At 44.9% G+C, this 20,287-nt stretch overlaps 1 long non-coding RNA gene across 1 annotated transcript; it reads left to right on the top strand.

The window, feature by feature from the left end:
• Positions 1-7,461: 7,461 nt before the first annotated feature.
• Positions 7,462-8,133, top strand: LOC133023537 (uncharacterized). Its single transcript, XR_009683066.1, has 3 exons — positions 7,462-7,570; positions 7,690-7,783; positions 7,875-8,133. It is a non-coding gene; the product is annotated as an uncharacterized LOC133023537 (long non-coding RNA).
• Positions 8,134-20,287: the final 12,154 nt, after the last annotated feature.

The raw sequence follows: 20,287 nt of genomic DNA on the forward strand, positions 1-20,287 counted from the left end.
GAAACACGTGGACTTCTTCCCAGAAGTGGGGTAGGCTTCTCTGAGCTCATCTTCCGATGCGCCACCTACTGTTTGGCAGTGAATTGTTTTCAGACGGATTGTCGTCGGAAAGGCATAAATCAAAAAGACTCTCTGCTATCCGTGTGTCCCTGTCCGCGAAACGGATACGTAGAAGCATTCTGGAGCCTTAAGAGAGCACCCCCCTTCTTCTGCAGAAGTGGTTTTACGACATGCAGTGGGGTTTGAGCTAATGAGGTGTGGAGATATGTGTGTCTGTGTGGATGTTAAACAGATATCTGAAAGGGTCAGAGAAATCCTGTGAGGAGTGTATCTAACATTTTACTTGTAACCACAATAACACCAAACATATCAAACTTTAAAACAGAATCAAATAAACAGTCTTGCTTAGCCTTAGTAAAATTATTAAGCCCAGATTATGTGACCAGTCCAAGGGAAAGGGGAAAAGAAGTTGCAGTCCAGCTCGACCTTTGCGCTCCGGTTGTTGGATAGAGAAGATTTGAGCAGCCTTCAGCCCTCCGAGGGATTGGAGAAAGAGAGAGACTCTGGAGGAGGCCTGCTCTTAAATAGGCCCAGTGGCCTCCAGGTCATGTGGCCAGATTGACCAATGGAGTTGATCTCGGTAGAACTTCGCACCTATGTGTGAAGATGCTGAAACAAAGGGGACATGTAGCCTCCTGGGAGTTTAAGTTATTTGACCTTCTCAGGACAAAGAGAACACGTTGCACTCTGGGAGATGGAGTTCGCTCCAGCACATGCGACTTTCTCAGGACAAAGGACATGTGCTTTCAGGTTTTGACTTCCCATACAGGCCTGAAAGAGAGGCCTGCTTTTTGCACAAAAACCATGTCCCAACACAGGGAAGGGACGGGGGGTGAGGAGGAATAATGGAGTGATGGATGGTGGTGAGGGTTGGGGGGGTTGTTAGAAAGAGAATGCGGCGCACCGTGCTTGTCACTCAGAGAGCTGTGTGCCTGCAGTTCAATCGATGGCGACGGTATGACAACACCTCTGCGTGTGTCACAAGTTCACTCGTCCCGGTCGCCCCCCCCCCACGCTCCCTGCCCTCCCACCCCCCCTCCAAGGTGCCGAGAGACCGAGGGATGGTGCGGCTGCAGTGTCAGCTCCTCCCGTCCTCCCTCCTGATGTCAAGGTCTCCGCAACGGCGCCCAAGTTACCGCCGTCCGTTCCCTCAAACCCCTTCCTGTGAAATGACTGCACCTCAGGACGTCTGGCAGGAGTTGTGTGTGTGTGTGTGTGTGTGTGTGTGTGTGTGTGTGTGTGTGTGTGTGTGTGTGTGTGTGTGTGTGTGTGTGTGTGTGTGTGTGTGTGTGTGTGTGTGTGTGATCGGGAGGGGAAATTAGTGAAGCAGATTCGTGGTGGTGGTGGTGGTGGTCGGAGGTGGAGGGAGGGTGGGGAGGGAGGGGTGTGGTTATTGATTTGATAAGCTGTGCCAGGCGGCCAATCGAAGGCTGTAGATTCTCCAGGTTCCGACCCCTCCATCCCCGGCCTTTATTAGAACGTTTTATTTTAGGAGGAAAAGGATGAAATTCATGAGCCGAGGTTGATCCTCTTGATCTCTCCTGTTCTCTCTCTCTCTCTCTCTCCGTCCATGCTCCCCTCCCTCCGTCCCAGTCCCTCTCTCACTCTCTCGCTGTCTTTTCCTCAGTCAATCGATGCCCACACCCCTCCTCATAAATGCAAAGGCTTTATATACGCCAGCTCTCATCTCTCGGAGCACATTTAAATAAGCTCATCGATCTTTCATTTTAGAGTTTAAGTGACGGCAGCGTTTTACTGTCTCACTCCTCCTCTTCCTCCTCCTCCTCTTCCTCTTCCTCCACCTCTCATCTGCTCACCTCACCTCCCTGCCTTCCTTATTCATAACCCCCCCCACCACCTCCCAGTCTCTGAGAGCGTTCTGCTCCACAGCTGTTTGACTGATTCACGTTTCCAGCATGGAATCCAGACGGAGCCTCATTCTACACTTAATATTCCACATGAAGTCTAATAGGAGAGACAGGGGGGGGTGTTTGAAAATGTAAATCATATTCTATATCGCTAACAGGCCAGAGTCCAGAACGCCTGTTAGTGGAAAAGAAGAAGAATTTCTCCAGCTGTTATTGCAGCTCTGCAGTTTGAAAGTCATGCATTTTGGAATGAAATGGAAAATGATTTTTTTACAAACACCAAATCAAATGGGAGCATTTAATATGTTTGAATGACATTAAAGCAGGAAAGTGGCTTCACACAGCAACAGAGATGTGAGCAATTAGGTCTGTAGTACAGAGAATGGGGAATTATTTTGTCCTATCGTTGCTAATGTGGGTAATGATAATGGTCCATTTGAAGCCGAAGTGTTATAAAAACTACCCATGGTCTTTAGTATTGCTCCCCTTGCCCAGGGTAAGTGAATAAAATGTGTCTTGAGCCTCCAGCTGTTAAACCAAAGCTCTTCTCTCTCGTCTACATAACACGTTTCAGGTCACAGCTTTAAGAGGCGATCGCCAAAGTTGAACTCATCGTCAGATGATGCTCTAAATAATGTTCACATGGAGAGGCCGTTCATACTGAGGCTGTTTGGACAGGATGAGTGTGTGCAGAATGAAATCACCTCCTGACTGACTCACTTTCTACGGGAACCATGATGAAGAAGGGGAAAGATTGATGATGATGAAGAAGGGAAAGAGTGAGATGGTGAAGAAGGGAAGAGTGAGATGGTGAAGCAGAGGAAGAGTGAGATGGTGAAGCAGAGGAAGAGTGAGATGATGAAGAAGGGAAGAGTGAGATGATGAAGAAGGCGAAGAGAGTGAGATGATGAAGAGGAGGAAGAGTGAGATGATGGTGAAGAAGGAAAGAGTGAGATGATGAAGAGGAAGAGAGTGAGATGATGAAGAGGAGGAAGAGTGAGATGATGGTGATGAAGGAAAGAGTGAGATGATGAAGGGAAGAGTGAGATGACGAAGAAGGCGAAGAGAGTGAGATGATGAAGAGGAGGAAGAGTGAGATGATGGTGAAGAAGGAAAGAGTGAGATGATGAAGAGGAGAAAAGTGAAATGATGAAGAAGGGGAAGCGTGAGATGGTGAAGCAGGGGAAGAGTGAGATGATGAAGAAGGCGAAGAGAGTGAGATGATGAAGAGGAGGAAGAGTGAGATGATGGTGAAGAAGGAAAGAGTGAGATGATGAAGAGGAAGAGAGTGAGATGATGAAGAGGAGGAAGAGTGAGATGATGGTGAAGAAGGAAAGAGTGAGATGATGAAGAAGGGAAAAGTGAGATGATGAAGAAGGCGAAGAGAGTGAGATGATGAAGAAGGGGAAGAGTGAAATGATGAAGAAGGGAAAGAGGGAGATGATGAAGAAGGGGAAGATTGAGATGGTGAAGAAGGGAAAGAGAGTGATGATGAAGAAGGGGAAGAGAGTGAGATGATGAAGAAGGGAAAGAGAGTGAGATGAGAAAGAAGGGGAGAGTGATATGATGAAGAAGGAAGAAGTGTGATGATGAAGAAGGAAGAAGTGTGATGATGAAGCAGTGAAGAGAGGCGCTCGCCAAAGTTGAGCTTCTCATCGTGACTTTGGGAGTTGCCTTCAGTTTTGAGGAGGCCAAATAAAGCATCATCACCACTCTGTGGATCTGTTAGTGCGATTAGTGCTGATATGACACATGTCATTGGCTCAGCTCAGCCAGAGCCGGATGCTGATTGGACCACACGCACACAAGTGAACCGAGGCAACTGATCTGACGTTGGAGAGTTCAAATCAAAGAGACTAGCGTGCAACTTACACATGTGCACTCTCACACACACACACACACACTCACACTCACATACACACCCAGTCCCTCTCTGTCATCATCGTCAAACAGTTGAAGCCGAGGAGGACATTTGCTTAACCAGGCTGTAATTAGGCGAGAGTCCATAAGGAGCCTTGTCTCGTCCTGAGCTGATTATCATTGTCCACGCTGCACAACCTGACCATGACTCGTCCACCTCCGCCACACTCTTTATAATCGTGTGTCTGCTTCTCGGGTCGAGGACGAGACACAACCATGTCCACGTCTAATTCAATTTACAAAGGTAATTCTACATTCAAATAGGACATTAAATTAAAATCTACTTTGAGGCTTAGAATAACTTTTGAGTAAATAATGAGTCAAATACAAGGGAAATAAAGTTCTAGTTGTCTTCCACTGCAATGGTCTGTATTTGAGGTCACCATTATATATTTAAGCAAACATATATTAACATATTAATTTAGAATATTCCTAAATACTCAAATTACCAGAGGACTTTACTCACTTGAATACACAGTTCAACAGAGGTCGATCCGTGCAAAAGGATCAAGAAGCCATTTTGGAATCATAGAAGGAAGTGTAAAGAGTATTCTGTTGCATGCACCACTACATTAGCATGCAACCTGAGGGTTTTTCATGCATTTAAACTAAATTTAGTGGAAAGTAAAAAACAATTCCTCTTTCTTTTCTTGCACACACACACAAATCGAATCCTACAGCGGAGCAGCTCAAATCCTGGAGACCTCTGCAGAGATTTACGATTCTGACGGATTTAGTGTGTGCATGTGTATCAGAGAAGAAGAGGAAACAATGAAGAAGAAGACTCTGTGTGTGTCTGTGTGTGTGTGTGTGTATGTGTGTGTGTGTGTGTGTGTGTGTGTGTGTGTGTGTGTGTGTGAGATGTCAAGTAAGTCAGTTCCAAGAGGAAGTAAGTTCCCTGGTCGACTCCCTTATTCCCTGTCTGTCAGGAGATACAAATCACCATACTTACACAGCCACTTGACACTTTGTGCTCATATGTGCGAGTGCGTGGTTTGAGAGGGACGGAGTGTGTGTGTCTGTCTAACTGTCGTGTGTGTGTACCGAGAGATTTTAGTCTTAGTCGTTCTGCAGACTACTGGCATGTGTGTATTTCCGTAGCTGTGTGTGTTTCTGAAAAGTCCTTAGTGTTTTCTTCTCACAGCAGAAGAAGTGACTGCTATAGGGAGGCAGTCAGAGTATCCTAATGGAAAGTAATCACTTGTGTGTGTGTGTGTGTGTGTGTGTGTGTGTGTGTGTGTGTGTGTGCAAAGTGAGCGAAGCAGGTGCATCTACTCCATCTTCTTTTGTTCAGGTTCAAACCGTTTTTTGAGGCCATTTTAAGCCTTCCTTTCTGTCTCGCTTCTTTTTGCGCTTCATTTTTTCTGTGTGTTTGTTCTCCCGGTGCTGCTCCTCTTCTTTTTGGTTTCTGATTCTTTTCTTCCCTGCGTGTATCCCCATAAGGGACTACACAATCCATCGCTGCAGGCCACACAGGTGGAATAGAGGCTGTTTTGCTGTTTAGGCCTTGGTGTCTATTATGTAAGATAGGGGGAGGAGGATGCTATTGATCCCCTGTGTTGGTGTCTTAGGAGTGTGTAAATCTGTGTCTTATCGTGCACGTTTCAAGATGTTTCGACAGCAAAACATCCAAATAAAGCAAAACACTAGCAAGATACCAACAAGCAAAACACAAAAACACAAAATCAACCTGGCAGACTGAAAAATATGTGCATGTGTGAGCACACAATCTTTCACAACTTTTGTCTGTCAAGGAAAGTGCAGGAAAAGTTGAAATCCATGATGCAGGCTAACAGTGGTACCCCTGTTACCACTACGACTACTGGTGCACTGCCCATTTGGAACTGGTTGTTTGTTTGGCCTGTGGTAACGTTGGTTGCAGCTTTCTTTCTGAAACTGTGAATGTGCAGCTGGTTATTTAGCCACAGCAAGTAAAGACCGACTGCTGGTCTCAAAACACAGAATCCTGAACGTCAATATGAGTTGTCGTTGCTGTTGTTGTCTTATCACAACACTGCATGAAAAGAAGCGTTTGTGTCAATCTGTGTCGCAGAGAAGTGTTGGCACATCCTTCGGTTAACGACTTTCACACGTATCTGCAGGCAGCAAAGGAAACGCTCAGGGTTCCTGCAGTTGTCAAGCCTGTGAGCTGTTGAGATTTGACCCCCCCTGCTCCAACTCCTAGAGGACGCTTTCACATGCAAATGACAATGCTCTGAGCTTCACAAATGCAAATCAGTTTCCCTGAGAGCAGATAACACCAATATGTAAGAGGCACCAACAAACTATCTGGCTGAGTAAACCAGGCTTAAAATAAATATTAAACCTGAAATTTTAAATTGTTCTTAAGTAAGTAAGTGTGCTATAATGAATTATATTGTATACCACGAACAAAGGTCAATGCCGTCAAAAGAAATGAAACAATGCACTTTATTTCAAATTTTTATTGTCATCCAAAACAATCCTAAATCTCAACAACTGTATAGAGTGGCATGATTACAGTCACTTTTTCAATTGTGCTGGTTAAATGCACAGAGGAAGTGTAAACCACACCTCTACCAGCAAATAAATGATGCTGGGTATGATCATCTGTGTCCTGTAAGCTCCAAACTTCTACTGGCTTTCCATAAAAATATCTGTCCTCCCAAAATACTGGCATCAAATTCACATGTCAATGGCAAACTAAGCTGTTCCATGAATTATAAATGGTACCTTTTCACCACTACTTTCAAAATTGCTATGAAACATTCATTGATTTAATGATTTATTTTTTCAGTGTAATATTTAATCCCCCATGGACTGCACAGTGACAAAACACAGCAGCCGGCTGTTTGGCTACAACATACATCTCCACTCAGTTTGATTATTATTTTAAATATAAAGGAGACACAATATAGAGCTTAAATTCCTTCATAATTTGAACTTCAATTGTCTAATTGTTGTTATTAAACTTTCTCAGTATTCCATTAAAACAGTCAACACTTTTATCCAAAGCGACTTACAATAAGTGCATTCAACTATAAGGTTACGAACACAGAACAGCATGAGTGAATCATGTGTGTAAATTTACTAAACACCACAAAAAATAAACCTGGCCTCAGTCAAATACTTATCCCACGAAGTAACCGCTGCTCACGTCACCCGCTCGCGTCATCAGCTGATGGACTCGTCCAATCAGAGCCTCGTAAACGCCGTGCAGCAGCGTCGAGTGTCCCGCAGACAGGAAGCGGGTCGTGTTTAGCTTGTCCCGTACGAGTGACTCTGTTCTCGGGGTAAATAACTTGCTGAAGTTGACACGACGCTGTTCCCTGGAGGAGAAGATGAGTGCGTGGGAAGCAGAGCCGCGGGCCCGGTGTGGACGAGTCGAGGCGGAGAAGACGGATGCACAGTCCCTGAGTTACGGTGAGCTAGAGACGCCATGCTAACCACTAAGCTAACTGGTACATCTGAAAGCATGTCCGCCACTCTTTGGGATAGCGAGAAAGTTGCTAAAATACGAATACAGCATCGAGTGCTGGAGCAGATCTAGTGCATGTGTAAATATGTATGAATTACTTAGATGTAACAGTTTGTTCTCGTTAAGTTTTTTCATCAACGTGACTTTTTTCTGTATGTTTTCACAGCCTCAGCCCCCCCCCCCCACACACACACACAAACAAAGAGGCGTTAGGCTGAGACGCTGAAAGTCCGGATTTAAAGTGCAGAAAATTAAGCCATTGAATGTAAGTAACTGTTTATGAATTGTTTTGGTGTTTTTTTGCTGTGGATCTTCCAACGGTGATGCAGCGCGGCTATTTCCGTTTATTAATAATAAAGTCATGTTACATGTGGTGTTTTCCAGCTGCCTGTCCATGACGTACAAAGACACACTATGAGCCAGTATGATCCGACCAGACCTTACATCAGCATTGAGGAGTTGTCGGAGAAGAAAGAGGGTAAGGTTATATTCATTAAATAATTTTCCAGTTACATGTAAAGGTGTATGTTGTCATTGAACTGTGCTAATTTTACTGAATGTGTTTACAGCTGATTGAAGCGGGACAGATGACATGGATCCATCCTTCCACAGCCAGGAGCACACCGACCTGTGTCCCACACTTCATATAAGACTGGAAGCTACACTGGATCTCACAGCTACACACCACAGACGTCTACACACTGGAGAAGATTCAGACAGTCCCACAAAGAAGTCATGACCCAGAGGCTGCAGAGAAACATTTCAAGCCTCACCTGAGATTTTGTACAATATTTTTGCTGTATGTAAATAAAGCTTTCACTCCACATATACCTTGTTCACATTTGTTCCCTGTACAATATGTTCACCTATAGCATCAAGCATCACATGAATGTTTAGTTTTAATTAACTGCAGTGCTTTTGGTAAAGGCTTACTTATAAATAATAATAAATATTAATATATACATTTTTATTATAAATATTGTGTGGGAGGGGCTTACCCCACGTGCGGAATGCTGTGACCCCACGTGTGCACTGCAATGACCCATAAGGTGACCAATAGCAACACTTCTACCAGCCAATCACGAGTGACATTAGTTTCAAGGGTCTGTGGTTTCCTCCAATGGTGAGTAGAGAGAGGTTCTAGCCAGCGGCTGGACTCCGATTCATATGCTAATTAGATCACACGTCGCGATCGGTCCGCGCGGCGGCGCGAGCCCCCCCGCGGCTCTCTCCTTTGTTCTCCAAATCCCCCTTAAGGTCCGCAAACGCCGATAGACCCACCTTGTCTTCACTGGCGAACGCCGAGGTAACATCATGGAAACAGTTGGTTACAGCAGGGGATTAGGCCTGTCCGTAGAGGTTCACTGTGACAATAATACTGCTTTTCGTCTAGTGTGCAGCTTAGGTTAATTGGAGACTAATTGCCCAGTGGTTGTTTGTCAGCCCTGAGATACACTGTCGACCTCTCCAGGATGTACCCCGCCCCCCCGCCCGGTGCCACCTGGGACCTTAGATTGGCTCCATCTCCCCTACACCTCTCAAAGGAGAGGTGGGATAGATAATGGACGGACGGACAGATTACAACCCCTCGTCGTAATTATATATTCTGCAACCAAGTGCACCTCCGAGTAAACCCTCTATGTTAGAAATGCTTCGTTTGACTGACTGTTCCTTTTTTAACTACTGTATTATCCTGCCTATAGTGTATTCATATTTATATATATTTATATTTTTATCCTGCTCATAGTGTATTCATCGTTCTTATATCATACAATTCCTGTTAATACTGTACAGACCTTATTTATTTACATTTTCACTTTAATATGCACAATACTCTGCACTTTAACTGCCTTTTTTGCACTTCTGGTTAGCTGCTAAACTGCATTTCGTTGTATAAGTACTTGTACTGTGCAATGACAATAAAGTTGAATCTAATCTAATCTAATATCTGGGAACATGATGGCTTCTTTTCTGCAGCTACAATCAACACAAACTTTAAAACATTCACAACTTTCACACTTGCATCGTTGTCAAAAAGAGGCTCCACCCCCTTTCGTCTCCTGAAGAGAAACTTCTCATGGAGGGACCCTGTGACTTTGCTGAATGTTTGTTTGCACCCACAGGTTCTTAAGCAGATAAGATGCTGGTGTCTGGGAAGGATCCCCCTCAGTGCTTTCCCATCTCCCAAAATGTCTGGCCTTTGATTTACACCCAACCAAGCATCTCCAGACTTTGCCTTTTGATGAAATCACTGACAGGGGGTTTAAATGCTCGCTTGTGTTTCCAAGAAAAGAAAGATGTGCTCATTTTCTCAAATTTAACTGAACTGAGTGAACTGGTTCCTTTCATTGTTTGACTGCTTCTTTCGAGGCCTGTTTCTTTACCCTGCGTAGCTGTTCGTCTATTTTGCCGCTTGTTTTCAAGTCCTGCCGATCCGAGACCTAAAGTGCTGCTGTCAAAACCAAAACAGAAGCCTGAGAGAGGTGGTTCACACCTGTCAGAGGCAAATCTAAAGGAGACGTTTTAATAGAAACCACCCCGTGAAATGTAGATTCAAAATAAATCGGGAAAGGGATGCAGAACGGAGAGAATTGTCATTTTAGCACATTGTGACCACGGGAATCCGTCTCTTTGACCTTAATGATTTAACAACCGATCCTTCGTGTGGGTGCAGGCTTGAGATGGAGCCAGAGTCCGAAGTGGTCATTTTAGCACCTCCTGCCATCCGGTCCATCTCTTAGTAATAACCTCTAACCTCAATGATTCATAGGAATAAGGCAGAAGAACCCACGCACAAATTCACCTGCATATAAACCCCCTCTGCCGGGCCTCCGACTCTCCAGAGTGCTTTTATCTGTGAAAAGAGTCCATGCAACAACCTCCTCCCTGTGATTTCACTGGCACTTCTCAGGCTTCAGTCCTGCCATCTCACACTTTACTTTCTCTAACCTATCATTACATCATGAAGTAGCCCTCTGACAAGTAGAAGACACACTTTCAGAGCCGTGTGTGTGTTAGTTTGTGTGTGTGTGTGTGTGTGTGTCTGTCAGTGTGAGGTGCTCCAACAGTCCACAATCTCCTAATCACCTGCGGAATTGATTGTGTTGCCTGTGCCATCCATCACCCCGGGGACCCGCCTTGACCACCTTTTATACCACTATGCATATGAGACCTTTTCCAACGGTGTACAGGGCTCTCGCCTTTCTGCCTGGTGCTGCTGTCTTTAACTCCCTGGACACATGCGCACACCTCACATACACAACACATGTTGGGTCTACCGACACACACACACACACATACACACGTAGGCACAAGTTAATTCATTATGCTCATGCACATGTTTCATGTACAATGCAGCATGAGTGATGTGACGTGTGTGTGTGCTGTGTGTCCTGACGAGGATAGCTGGGCAAGTGTGTGTGTGCGTGTGTGTGTGTGTGTTTTTTTTTGTGTGTGTGTGTGTGTGATCATAAATCTGTGGTGCTGGAGGAGATCTATGTGTGTTGCTTAAAGCTGTACCAGCGAGGAGACTGGGTATTTCTCTACGTAGGGTAAACATCGCTGGAGGCTCGACACTCTCTCCTCTAGTTCCCCCCCCCCCGCCCTTCGAACCCCCCCCCCCCACCCCACTGCTGTTCGCTCTTCCTCTTAAGGGCAGACGAATCTTCCCGTCAAGTCGCACACTCGCAAACGCACACTGACAGCAGGGCGGCTCCATCGCGCCTGCATTCCTTGTGTCTCTGGCGTTGATCAGTGTAACGCTGATCCAGATCCTGTCTGTTTCAATGCTGGCTAACATTCTCTAACCTGCGCCGCCATCAAATCACATTACATCAAATCTCATTACGTCTCCTCTGATAGAGGGCTGTGACAAACACCCCCCCGGTGACAGGCTCACCCTTTGTGGTCAACTCATTTCTCCCTATCATCCATCCCTATCGTTCTCTCTGACCCTCACACCTTCCCTTATCACCGCCTGCATCCTCTACATCTGTCGCCCATTATGTTCCACTATCTATTCAGTTTTTCTTGCCTCCCTCACGCTCATTTGATAGCTTTGCTCACAGATAAATCCCACGCGCACGTACAGAGGAGCAGACAATCGGGTGATAGACGCTCTATTGAGTCGTAGAAACAGCTCCCTGCTGGTTTGAATGTGTTTAAGTTCTTAATAGCTGCAAGTCAGCATAATCCACTGAGATAAGCACTGCATTATAAGAATGTGCACACACCGACACACACACACACACACACATTAGCACTGGTGCACAGACACACTCCTGTTTATCCCCCTGCACACACACACTCGCACAAAGGGACGTTTGTTGGGTGTGTTGTTCCTCCGTGGCTTGTATAGCATGAGTGGTGTGCAGGGTATTTACATTTGCTTCGGTGACCGCAAAGCACTTTCTCCATCTTACTTTCTTATTTCATACTTTCATGCTTCCATCCCCCACCCCCCCCCCGCGCGACCTCCACCCATCACAATCTGTCTCATATATATTTTTTACGGCTCTCCTGCGTTTCAATAGCAACATTTTTTTCCTCTTTTTCTTCATGCATACTGCCAGAGCTTTTCTGTGGAAATGAATGTCAAACATTTTTTTCAGGTCGTCTGCGAGTGTTGTATGGACCAGCTCTTTGCTCAGACACTATCTGCGAGTGATTCCTAAGGCTGAATGATATTAGACAAAAATACCAACACAAAAAATGGGTTGGTCGTCCAATTTGAGTGGTTGTTAAGACTAGGAAGGTGCTGTATGAAATATAGTCAATATATTATTTTAATGACTTTTGCACATAAAGAACGTGATAAAAATGAAGAGTAATGTCAGCTGCTGTGATGTGACTTTGGCTTTGGGGGTCTGCATCAAACAAGAATGCACCTTTGCATCTGGAGAACGTGATTTGTGGGCCGGAGAGCATCATGTATAATATCTGGCATTTTGTGACACGTTTGACCTTTTGCAAAAAAATGCAGCTTCGGCGATTTGGACGAAGCTGAAAAGCAAAAATAAAAGAAAGAGATGGAAAGTGCCTGCTGTGCAGCGGCATCCGAGTTGTGCGGAAAGTTTAAAAAATACGGAATGTTTTGTTTTTTTTATTTCTGTGATGGGTACGGAGAGTTTTTCACTTTATGCCTCATTAGAGAGAGAAAGAGACGGACTGAAGATGAAAGTTAAGGATGTGAGAATGAAGAGATGTGAGTGTGTGTGGATGTTTGTGTCCAGTGCCAGTTACGATAAACAGTCTTTTAAAGGCAGACTTTTAAAAGGCAGCTTTCTTCAATGTTTTTCACCTCCTGTTGCTCTGAAGGACTGCTAGCGGGTGTGTGTGCGTGTGTGTTTGTGCGAATGAGAGTCGGACGGAGAAAGGAACAGAGGGAATGACATGCGATGATATATGATGCAACACAAAAAAGAAAGGTTTCTCTGCATTTCCTGCTCGCTTGAATGTGCAGTAGCTATTATCTTGCTGCGTCCAGTCCATGGGTGTGTAGCGCTGGATTGCCACCTCTCGGGTTCATTGCTGTCTAATGGCTTCCTTTAGAGAAGCGTGAGAGAGAAGTCAAGGTATGTGCTTTCTTCGATTTCTCCGGTTTTCTTGAATGTGTAAGTGAAGGAGACGGGATGCACACAGTGTTCATATGAAACCAACCTACCCTGGAAAAATACACTTGTCACTGGCTTTTGTGTACAATCAACCATCTTATGTGCTTATACCAATATATCTGTCCTAGAAACTAGTATCCTTCATTAATAACGGAAGCTTAATAAGTCAGATCGTGCTGTTTGTACTTTACTAAAATATAACATGCATGTATACGCATATCTACATTGTTTGCTATTTAAATACACAGCAAGTTAAGCCATTAATTGAATAAAATTAACAAATATAGACTTTTTTTGTCAGATGTCATCATCAAATCCCTATAACAAAGAAATGTAATTGCGTCTTGATATTTTACAGTCTAACCAAATGTTTATTATCATTAACTATAAATTAAAAGTAAAGAAAATGCTAAACATATAGAACTTGAATAAATAAAATAATCTTTATTAATGGCTGGAAGTTCCGACCTTTAAGTTCCAAATCCCTCAAAGCTGCTCAAAGCACACAAAGCTTGATATTGACTTGTTTGTCATAATTGTTGAAGCATTTCCACAAAAACTTCCCATCAACGTAAATATAAACATTACAGAAGAGAAGCACCACTCACACATAGTCTCCACACAGCCTTTGACAAGTTGGGTAACATTTCTCCCAAAACACACTTTAAAAGTGAATCTTTTCTGCCCATGTTTATGAAGTTTCCCCTTAAAATGTGTCTCACTGATGGTTACACTTCAATATGAGAAGCCAAACATATCGCAAAGTGCCGTTTTGAATGATCTTCTCTGAAGAACCCTCAGAGGAAATAATAATCTGAAAAGGTTTTCTGATGTGTTTTCCTGTCATTACCTGTCCTGGCCTGTAGAGGAGCTTCAATGTGGGTAGAACAGGTACGGAGACGAATGATGAGAGCACAGAAAAAAACCTTTTCATCAAACACTAAAGGTTATCAATCATAATTTAAGCCCGTATTCCACAGACAAACTCTCATACAAACATTATTATGGACTCAGGGAATTGCACGATATTACATGTTTACATTTCTGCGTATCAAACACTCACATCCTCTCAGAGAGTGAATGAAAACAGAGTAGCTCGCCCTTTTGCTGAGAACAGCGGCTACAGACAATTTGGACTGAAACCAATTGGAGTAACTGTTCATGTCTGTCAAAGTGGTCTTTCCTTTTAGCTTCACTCCTCGCCAGATGGCAGCTGTGATGCACTTTCTTCTTGTTTTCCTCCTGAAAGAAGATGAAGGCGAGAAAGTGAGCGAGCGCAGCCTCAACTAAATTAAAGTGGGTTTTCTTCTCCCTGGCCTTCCACCGGCGGCTTGATGTGAGGTGCGTGTTGCACAACATGTTCATGGTGACGCATCCAGTGTCAAAATATGTATTCAAACCACAACAAACCAGCAAGACACTCATGGACGTGTTCCCCACTGAGGCCAAACCAGTACCGACTGTTACGCCCCCTGGTGGCTCGTAGCTGGACATAACATAAATGCAACAGGTCTGAATAAGTGAGGGTGCAATCACACAAAACACAAGACCAGATATAAGATAAAGACAGTATTTATTTAGACAAAGCAACACAGGGATCAACAAGGACTAACAGTGGCACCAAAGAAAAAGAACACAAAGAAATCCCCCCCCCCCTTTACAGGTGCTTAGCACCCAAAAGTACAGCGGGTGGTGCTCACTCTAACCTGAGGTATTAACAAACAGTAAACCTACGTGAGAGTGATATGTAAACCCCGGAGTATCTTACCTATCCTTGTAGTCCCTGTGCGCACAACAAACAAAGTAAACAAAGACAAAAGACAAAACAAAAGTAGGCTGCTACAACTTAAACTACTGGTAAAAACTCACTCAAGACACCAGCAAACATCAGGACCAAACAAAACAATCAGCGCTCTGACACAGCTCACCACAAAAGCCTCCTCTCGCCAACAAAACAAACACAGGACTATTTAAAGGGGAAGGGTTGACGAGAGATCTGTCACAGGTGGGGTGATTGGAAGATTGGATGCAGGTGAGATGAGCGGCCATGATACTTCTTCTTCTGGCCACTTCACTGGCACGTCCTGCCCAAGAGCTCCCCCTTCCAGTCACTGGAGGCATCACCAGTCTATAAGGACTTGGGAACAAAACAACAACACAAGACAGAACACAACACATGTATACATACAGGACATACAGAACACTGTCCGTAACACTCCCCCCCATAAAGAGTCAGCCCAGGGCTGACGATACCTTAAACCATCCCGTAAACCCCAAAATCAATATCAATTTCCCACAGAGGTTTTGAGGACTACTGACCAACAATATTTACACGCGAGACAGAGCGTCTGCAAACACATTCTCGGTGCCCTTTTTGTGGTGGATCACCAGGTTGTAATTCTCAATAAACAAAGACCAACGCATCAGTCGTTGGTTGTGGTTGTGAATGCGATGCAGAAACACTAGCGGATTGTGGTCCGTGTAAATCACCACAGGCTCCGCACTAGACCCAACATACACCTCAAAAAATTGAAGCGCAAGCAGCAAAGCCAACGTCTCCTGTTCTATGGTAGAGTAGTGCATTTGGCTACTATTAAACTTCTTCGAAAAGAATCCTACAGGGTGGACCAAACCCTCAGAATCCATCTGAGTTAAAACTGCACCTGCACCAATACCGCTCGCATCGACTTCCATGGAAAACGGTTTACTAAAATCAGGAGCACTGAGTACTGGCGCATTACACAAGAGTGCTTTACAACACTCAAAGGCAGTTTGACACCTGTCTGACCAGACAAACTTTACCAATGGACTGATCAAGTCAGTCATTGGGGCTGCAACAGAAGAGAAGTTCCTACAGAACCCTCGGTAGTAACCAGTCATTCCGAGGAATCGGCGTAACTCTCGCCGAGTGGTGGGCACTGGGAAAGATGTGATTGCTGCGATTTTGGCCTCCAAGGGACGCACTTGGCCTCCGCCCACCTGTTTACCCAAGTAGGTCACAGTTGCCTTCCCAAACTCACACTTTGCCAGGTTCAGTGTCAGGGATGCATCAGCCAGTCGCTGAAACACAGTTCTTAGCGAGTCCACATGAGCAGTCCACTCTGATGAGTGTATTACCACATCATCCAAATATGCAGTACAGTTAGGTACACCACTAAACACAATATTCACCAACCTATGGAAAGTGGCCGGAGCGTTTCTCATTCCGAAAGCCATCACGGAATATTGTAAAAAATTGTCAGGAGTCAATAAAGCACTGATAGCAGAAGCACGTGGTGAAAGGGGAACTTGCCAATAACCTTTCAATAGATCTAACTTTGTGACAAATCGAGCTGACCCTATGGTATCCACGCAATCATCTACTCGGGGCATAGGAAACGAGTCAGGCACAGTAACATGGTTTACCTTTCGATAATCTGTACAGAATCTGACAGTAGCGTCAGGCTTTGGAACCAATAAGCACGGAGAACTCCATGGACTGGAACTGGGCTGAGCTAAATTATGTTCAAGTAAATAGTCAACCTCTTTTCTCATCAAAGCTCTCTTATGTGCATTTACCCTGTATGGGTGCTGTTTAATAGGCCGGGACTCACCCACCTCTATGTCATGCTCTAGCACCGTAGTGCGGGTAGGCACATCTCCAAACAGACAGGGGAACTCTGACATAAGGCAGAGTAGGTCACCTTCCTGCTCCCTGCTTAAATGATGCATCAAGGATGGAAGTTTCACCAACATCTCTGAATTGGACAACCGAGGGGTCTGTTGCTGGGCATTGCGTAAACTCAGGCCATCCTCATCACTCACTGCATTAGGGCTCACTGCTAGTGACACCGCAGCCGCAACAGTGGCTACAAGAGGCGCACTGCGTGTCTCCGGCTGGACCTCGTCTCTGTTGTAATAATTTTTCAACATATTTATATGACACACTCTGGTTTTCCGTCTTCTATCAGGGGTCCTGACCACATAGTCAGTGGCACTCAACCTCCTGTCAATAGTATAAGGTCCTGAAAACCGAGCACTCATTGAATTACTCAGAATGGGCAGTAACACTAAAACCAAGTCACCTGGTGGGGTGATTGGAAGATTGGATGCAGGTGAGATGAGCGGCCATGATACTTCTTCTTCTGGCCACTTCACTGGCACGTCCTGCCCAAGAGCTCCCCCTTCCAGTCACTGGAGGCATCACCAGTCTATAAGGACTTGGGAACAAAACAACAACACAAGACAGAACACAACACATGTATACATACAGGACATACAGAACACTGTCCGTAACACCGACAAACTAACGACAACCTACAGTAGATCAAGTATTTAACCAGCTGAATCAGACTAACTCTGTATGGAAGTGCTGTCACTGCTGTGTGGCCAAGTTTCCTAATTGTTAACACTAGTGTCAAACCCTCGAAGCTGAAGTCTGGGTTTTACTTTTGGGGGTTTCGAATGTGAATTATTGCCAAATTGATGAAATGTTATTCAAGATTCAAGATTCAAGATTCAAGATTTTTATTGACAAATGCACAGAGATAACATGAAGCAGTCGCTGGCATTGAAATACTTGGGTCACAGGCTCTCTTTAAGCAATGCTCAGTAGTTGCAAGCAAAAAAAATAAAATTAAAATAGAAATAGTATAAAATAGAATAAAATAGAATATCAATAAAATAGAATATCAAAAATGCAAAAGAGAAAATAAAATATATATATCTAAATATATATCTTTACAGATGAGGAGAAAAATAAAACAACAATAGTTCAATTTGTGCAGTAGTGCAAATATTCAAATATGCTTATTACGGTGCTGGTGCAAATATGCAGATATGCCCGGGTGCTGGTTTGGTGGAGTTATTGCAGTTCAGAGGAGTTTAAAAGTCCAGCTCTTGTTCACGCTAAACTACAGGACATCACTTCCATGCTGCTCTCAGATCAGTACCAGCCAGTGGCAGCGAGTAGCAGTGCAATGAAACTACTGCAGCAACCAAGAGGAAGTGATTTCTGGATGAAACGAAAAATACTCTCAAGAGATGTTATCGGATCAATCCATAGATTTGCATACTGTTGAGATGAGAAACTATTGAGGAAAGTGATGAATAAAAATCCTGATTCAACCTCAAGAAGAAACCAAGAAACAGATCCGGTGGAAAGCATTACCATGGTGGCCGTGGTGATAGAGATTACAGGTTGTAGATTATCCCTGTCAAAGAAGAAGCAGCAGAAACATCCGAAACTCCGGCTCCTCATCAATCAGGCGAAGCAAAGTGCCACCGTTTATGCTCGGCTGGCAAAGACACTCAGGATCGTCCAGAAAGAAAAAAGTTTATTGTGGCTCCAAGTTTTATTGCAGTAGAGTGCGGTGTCATCTGCTAAAATACTGTTCACCGTTGACCAATTAACTGCGTGCAGCCGTCCGGACACAGTGGGACACCTGGTGGCATAAAAACGTGCAAACAAAGAGACGGGAGAATATTTCCGCTGCTGTGATAACGTGTCAGAGTTTTACTGTCCGGCCTCGGAAGTTGATTTCCTGGTTCGGTTTGTTGCACATCTGCACCGGCCCGGCTCGTTGCTTTGTTTGTGCTAGAGAAGAAGAAAGAAAAATACATAGACTCGCTGGCTCAGATTTGATTTATATCTCCGCCCCTCCCTCCCTCCCTCTCCCTCCCTCTACCTCCCTCTCTCCCCTTGTTAATGGTTGTATAAGTGAGAAGTGGGAGCCAGGGAGGTGATTGTGAGCCCCCCCATCCCCACGCCGACTTCACCGTCTTCATTAACCGCCCCAGAGGTTGCGGCCTCATCTTCTCCTGCCTCTCCCTCCTCCTCACCTCCTCACCTCCTCACCTCCTTGCCCTCCTCTTACCTCCTCACCTATTTGCCCTCTCCTCCCTTCCCTTCCTCTTCTCGGCCTGCTGCACCTCCTCCTCCGCCCTCTCAAGCTCCTTCATTTTCCCTTTGTCCTTCTTGAGAATCCATCTATGTCCATCTCTCCATTTACCATCATCCTCTCTTACCTCCCCTCTGTGCCGAGCGGCTCTCCACGCCTCCCTCCCTACCTCCCTCCCTCCCTCCCTCCCTCCCTCCCTCCCTCCCTCCCTCCCTTACCTGTTGCTCCCTAAACCTTCCTCTGCTGCGAGCGCCTCCTCCTCCTCCCTCTCCATCATCCCTCCTTCCCACTCCATCTGCTTCTTTCTGCCATTTCAGCCAACTGACCTGGTGCAGGGTATTATGGGGTTTCCCTGCGGAAGTTACCATTGTGGTCTCTGACAGGTGTGTGTGTGTGTGTGAATGTGTGTGTGTCTGTGTGTGTGTGTGTGTGTTGCTTCAGACTTCATTCAGCATAATAAATGACTGACAGCTTTTCAGGGCAAGTACGTCTCTTCTGTCACTGACTGGGAATACAGTATACGTCCATTCAAAGATAACCTTAACCTGGCCCACTTGAACGTGTGTGTGTGTGTGTGTGTGTGTGTGTGTGGGTGTAGACGGTTTTGTGTGCGAGTTGCTGTGCGACTCTGTCCATGTGGTACATAGGAGCACAGAGAATGAGCTGCCATAACTTGTTATGTCTCATTATAACACCTCTTAACGGCTGCACAGCTCCAAAATGAGCTATTTTAGTACTGCTGTCCTTACTTATCCTGAGATGAATGGGATATTTGTGCAACACACACACACACACACACACACACACACACACTCACACACACACACTCAAAACCCAATACAGATGGGAATTGAGTCCAGAGCGGCGTGTCAATTATAGTGATTTTGTGCGCTCGTGTGTGTGTGTGTGTGTGTGTGTTTGTGACAGAACTAAAGACGGTATTTAAGTCTTTCTGACAACTACAAAGAGCATCGTGGCGGAGACCTCGTGACAACCTCCAGATCCAAACGGCTCGGAGACGACAACGACAGGGTTTTTACTTTCAGCTCCTCACTCGTACTGCAGGAGGGGGGGGAGCGGGAGCAGAGAGGTGAGACAGACAGTCATTTAAAAACAGAGAGGAAAATAGGTGGAGGCAGGGGGTTAGGCTAGGTGAGGAGACAAGTGCGTAAGAGAAATTTGAAAGTGTGCATTTGTTTTCTGAGTGCCAGTGTTTCTAAGTCAGGTCATGTGACCTGTGTTTGACTGGATCCTCAAAAAGCAGAGTTTTAAAAGCACAGAAAGTCGTCTGGTGAGAAAGAAGGAGAAAGTGTTCGAGGGTCGGTCTCGTCTGTCTCCCACATCAAAAAAGAGACATAATAAGAACTTAGCAGAGCATGTGCCAGCCTTGATGGATTGACAGAGGGATTTAGAGGAGATGATAGTATATAGAAGGAGGGATGAAGAGGTTTAGGCAGTCTTCTCTGTTTGAACAAAGGATGGGAAGGAGGA

The sequence above is a fragment of the Limanda limanda genome, chromosome 2, assembly GCF_963576545.1.
Source record: "Limanda limanda chromosome 2, fLimLim1.1, whole genome shotgun sequence".
Taxonomy (NCBI): Eukaryota; Metazoa; Chordata; class Actinopteri; order Pleuronectiformes; family Pleuronectidae; genus Limanda; species Limanda limanda.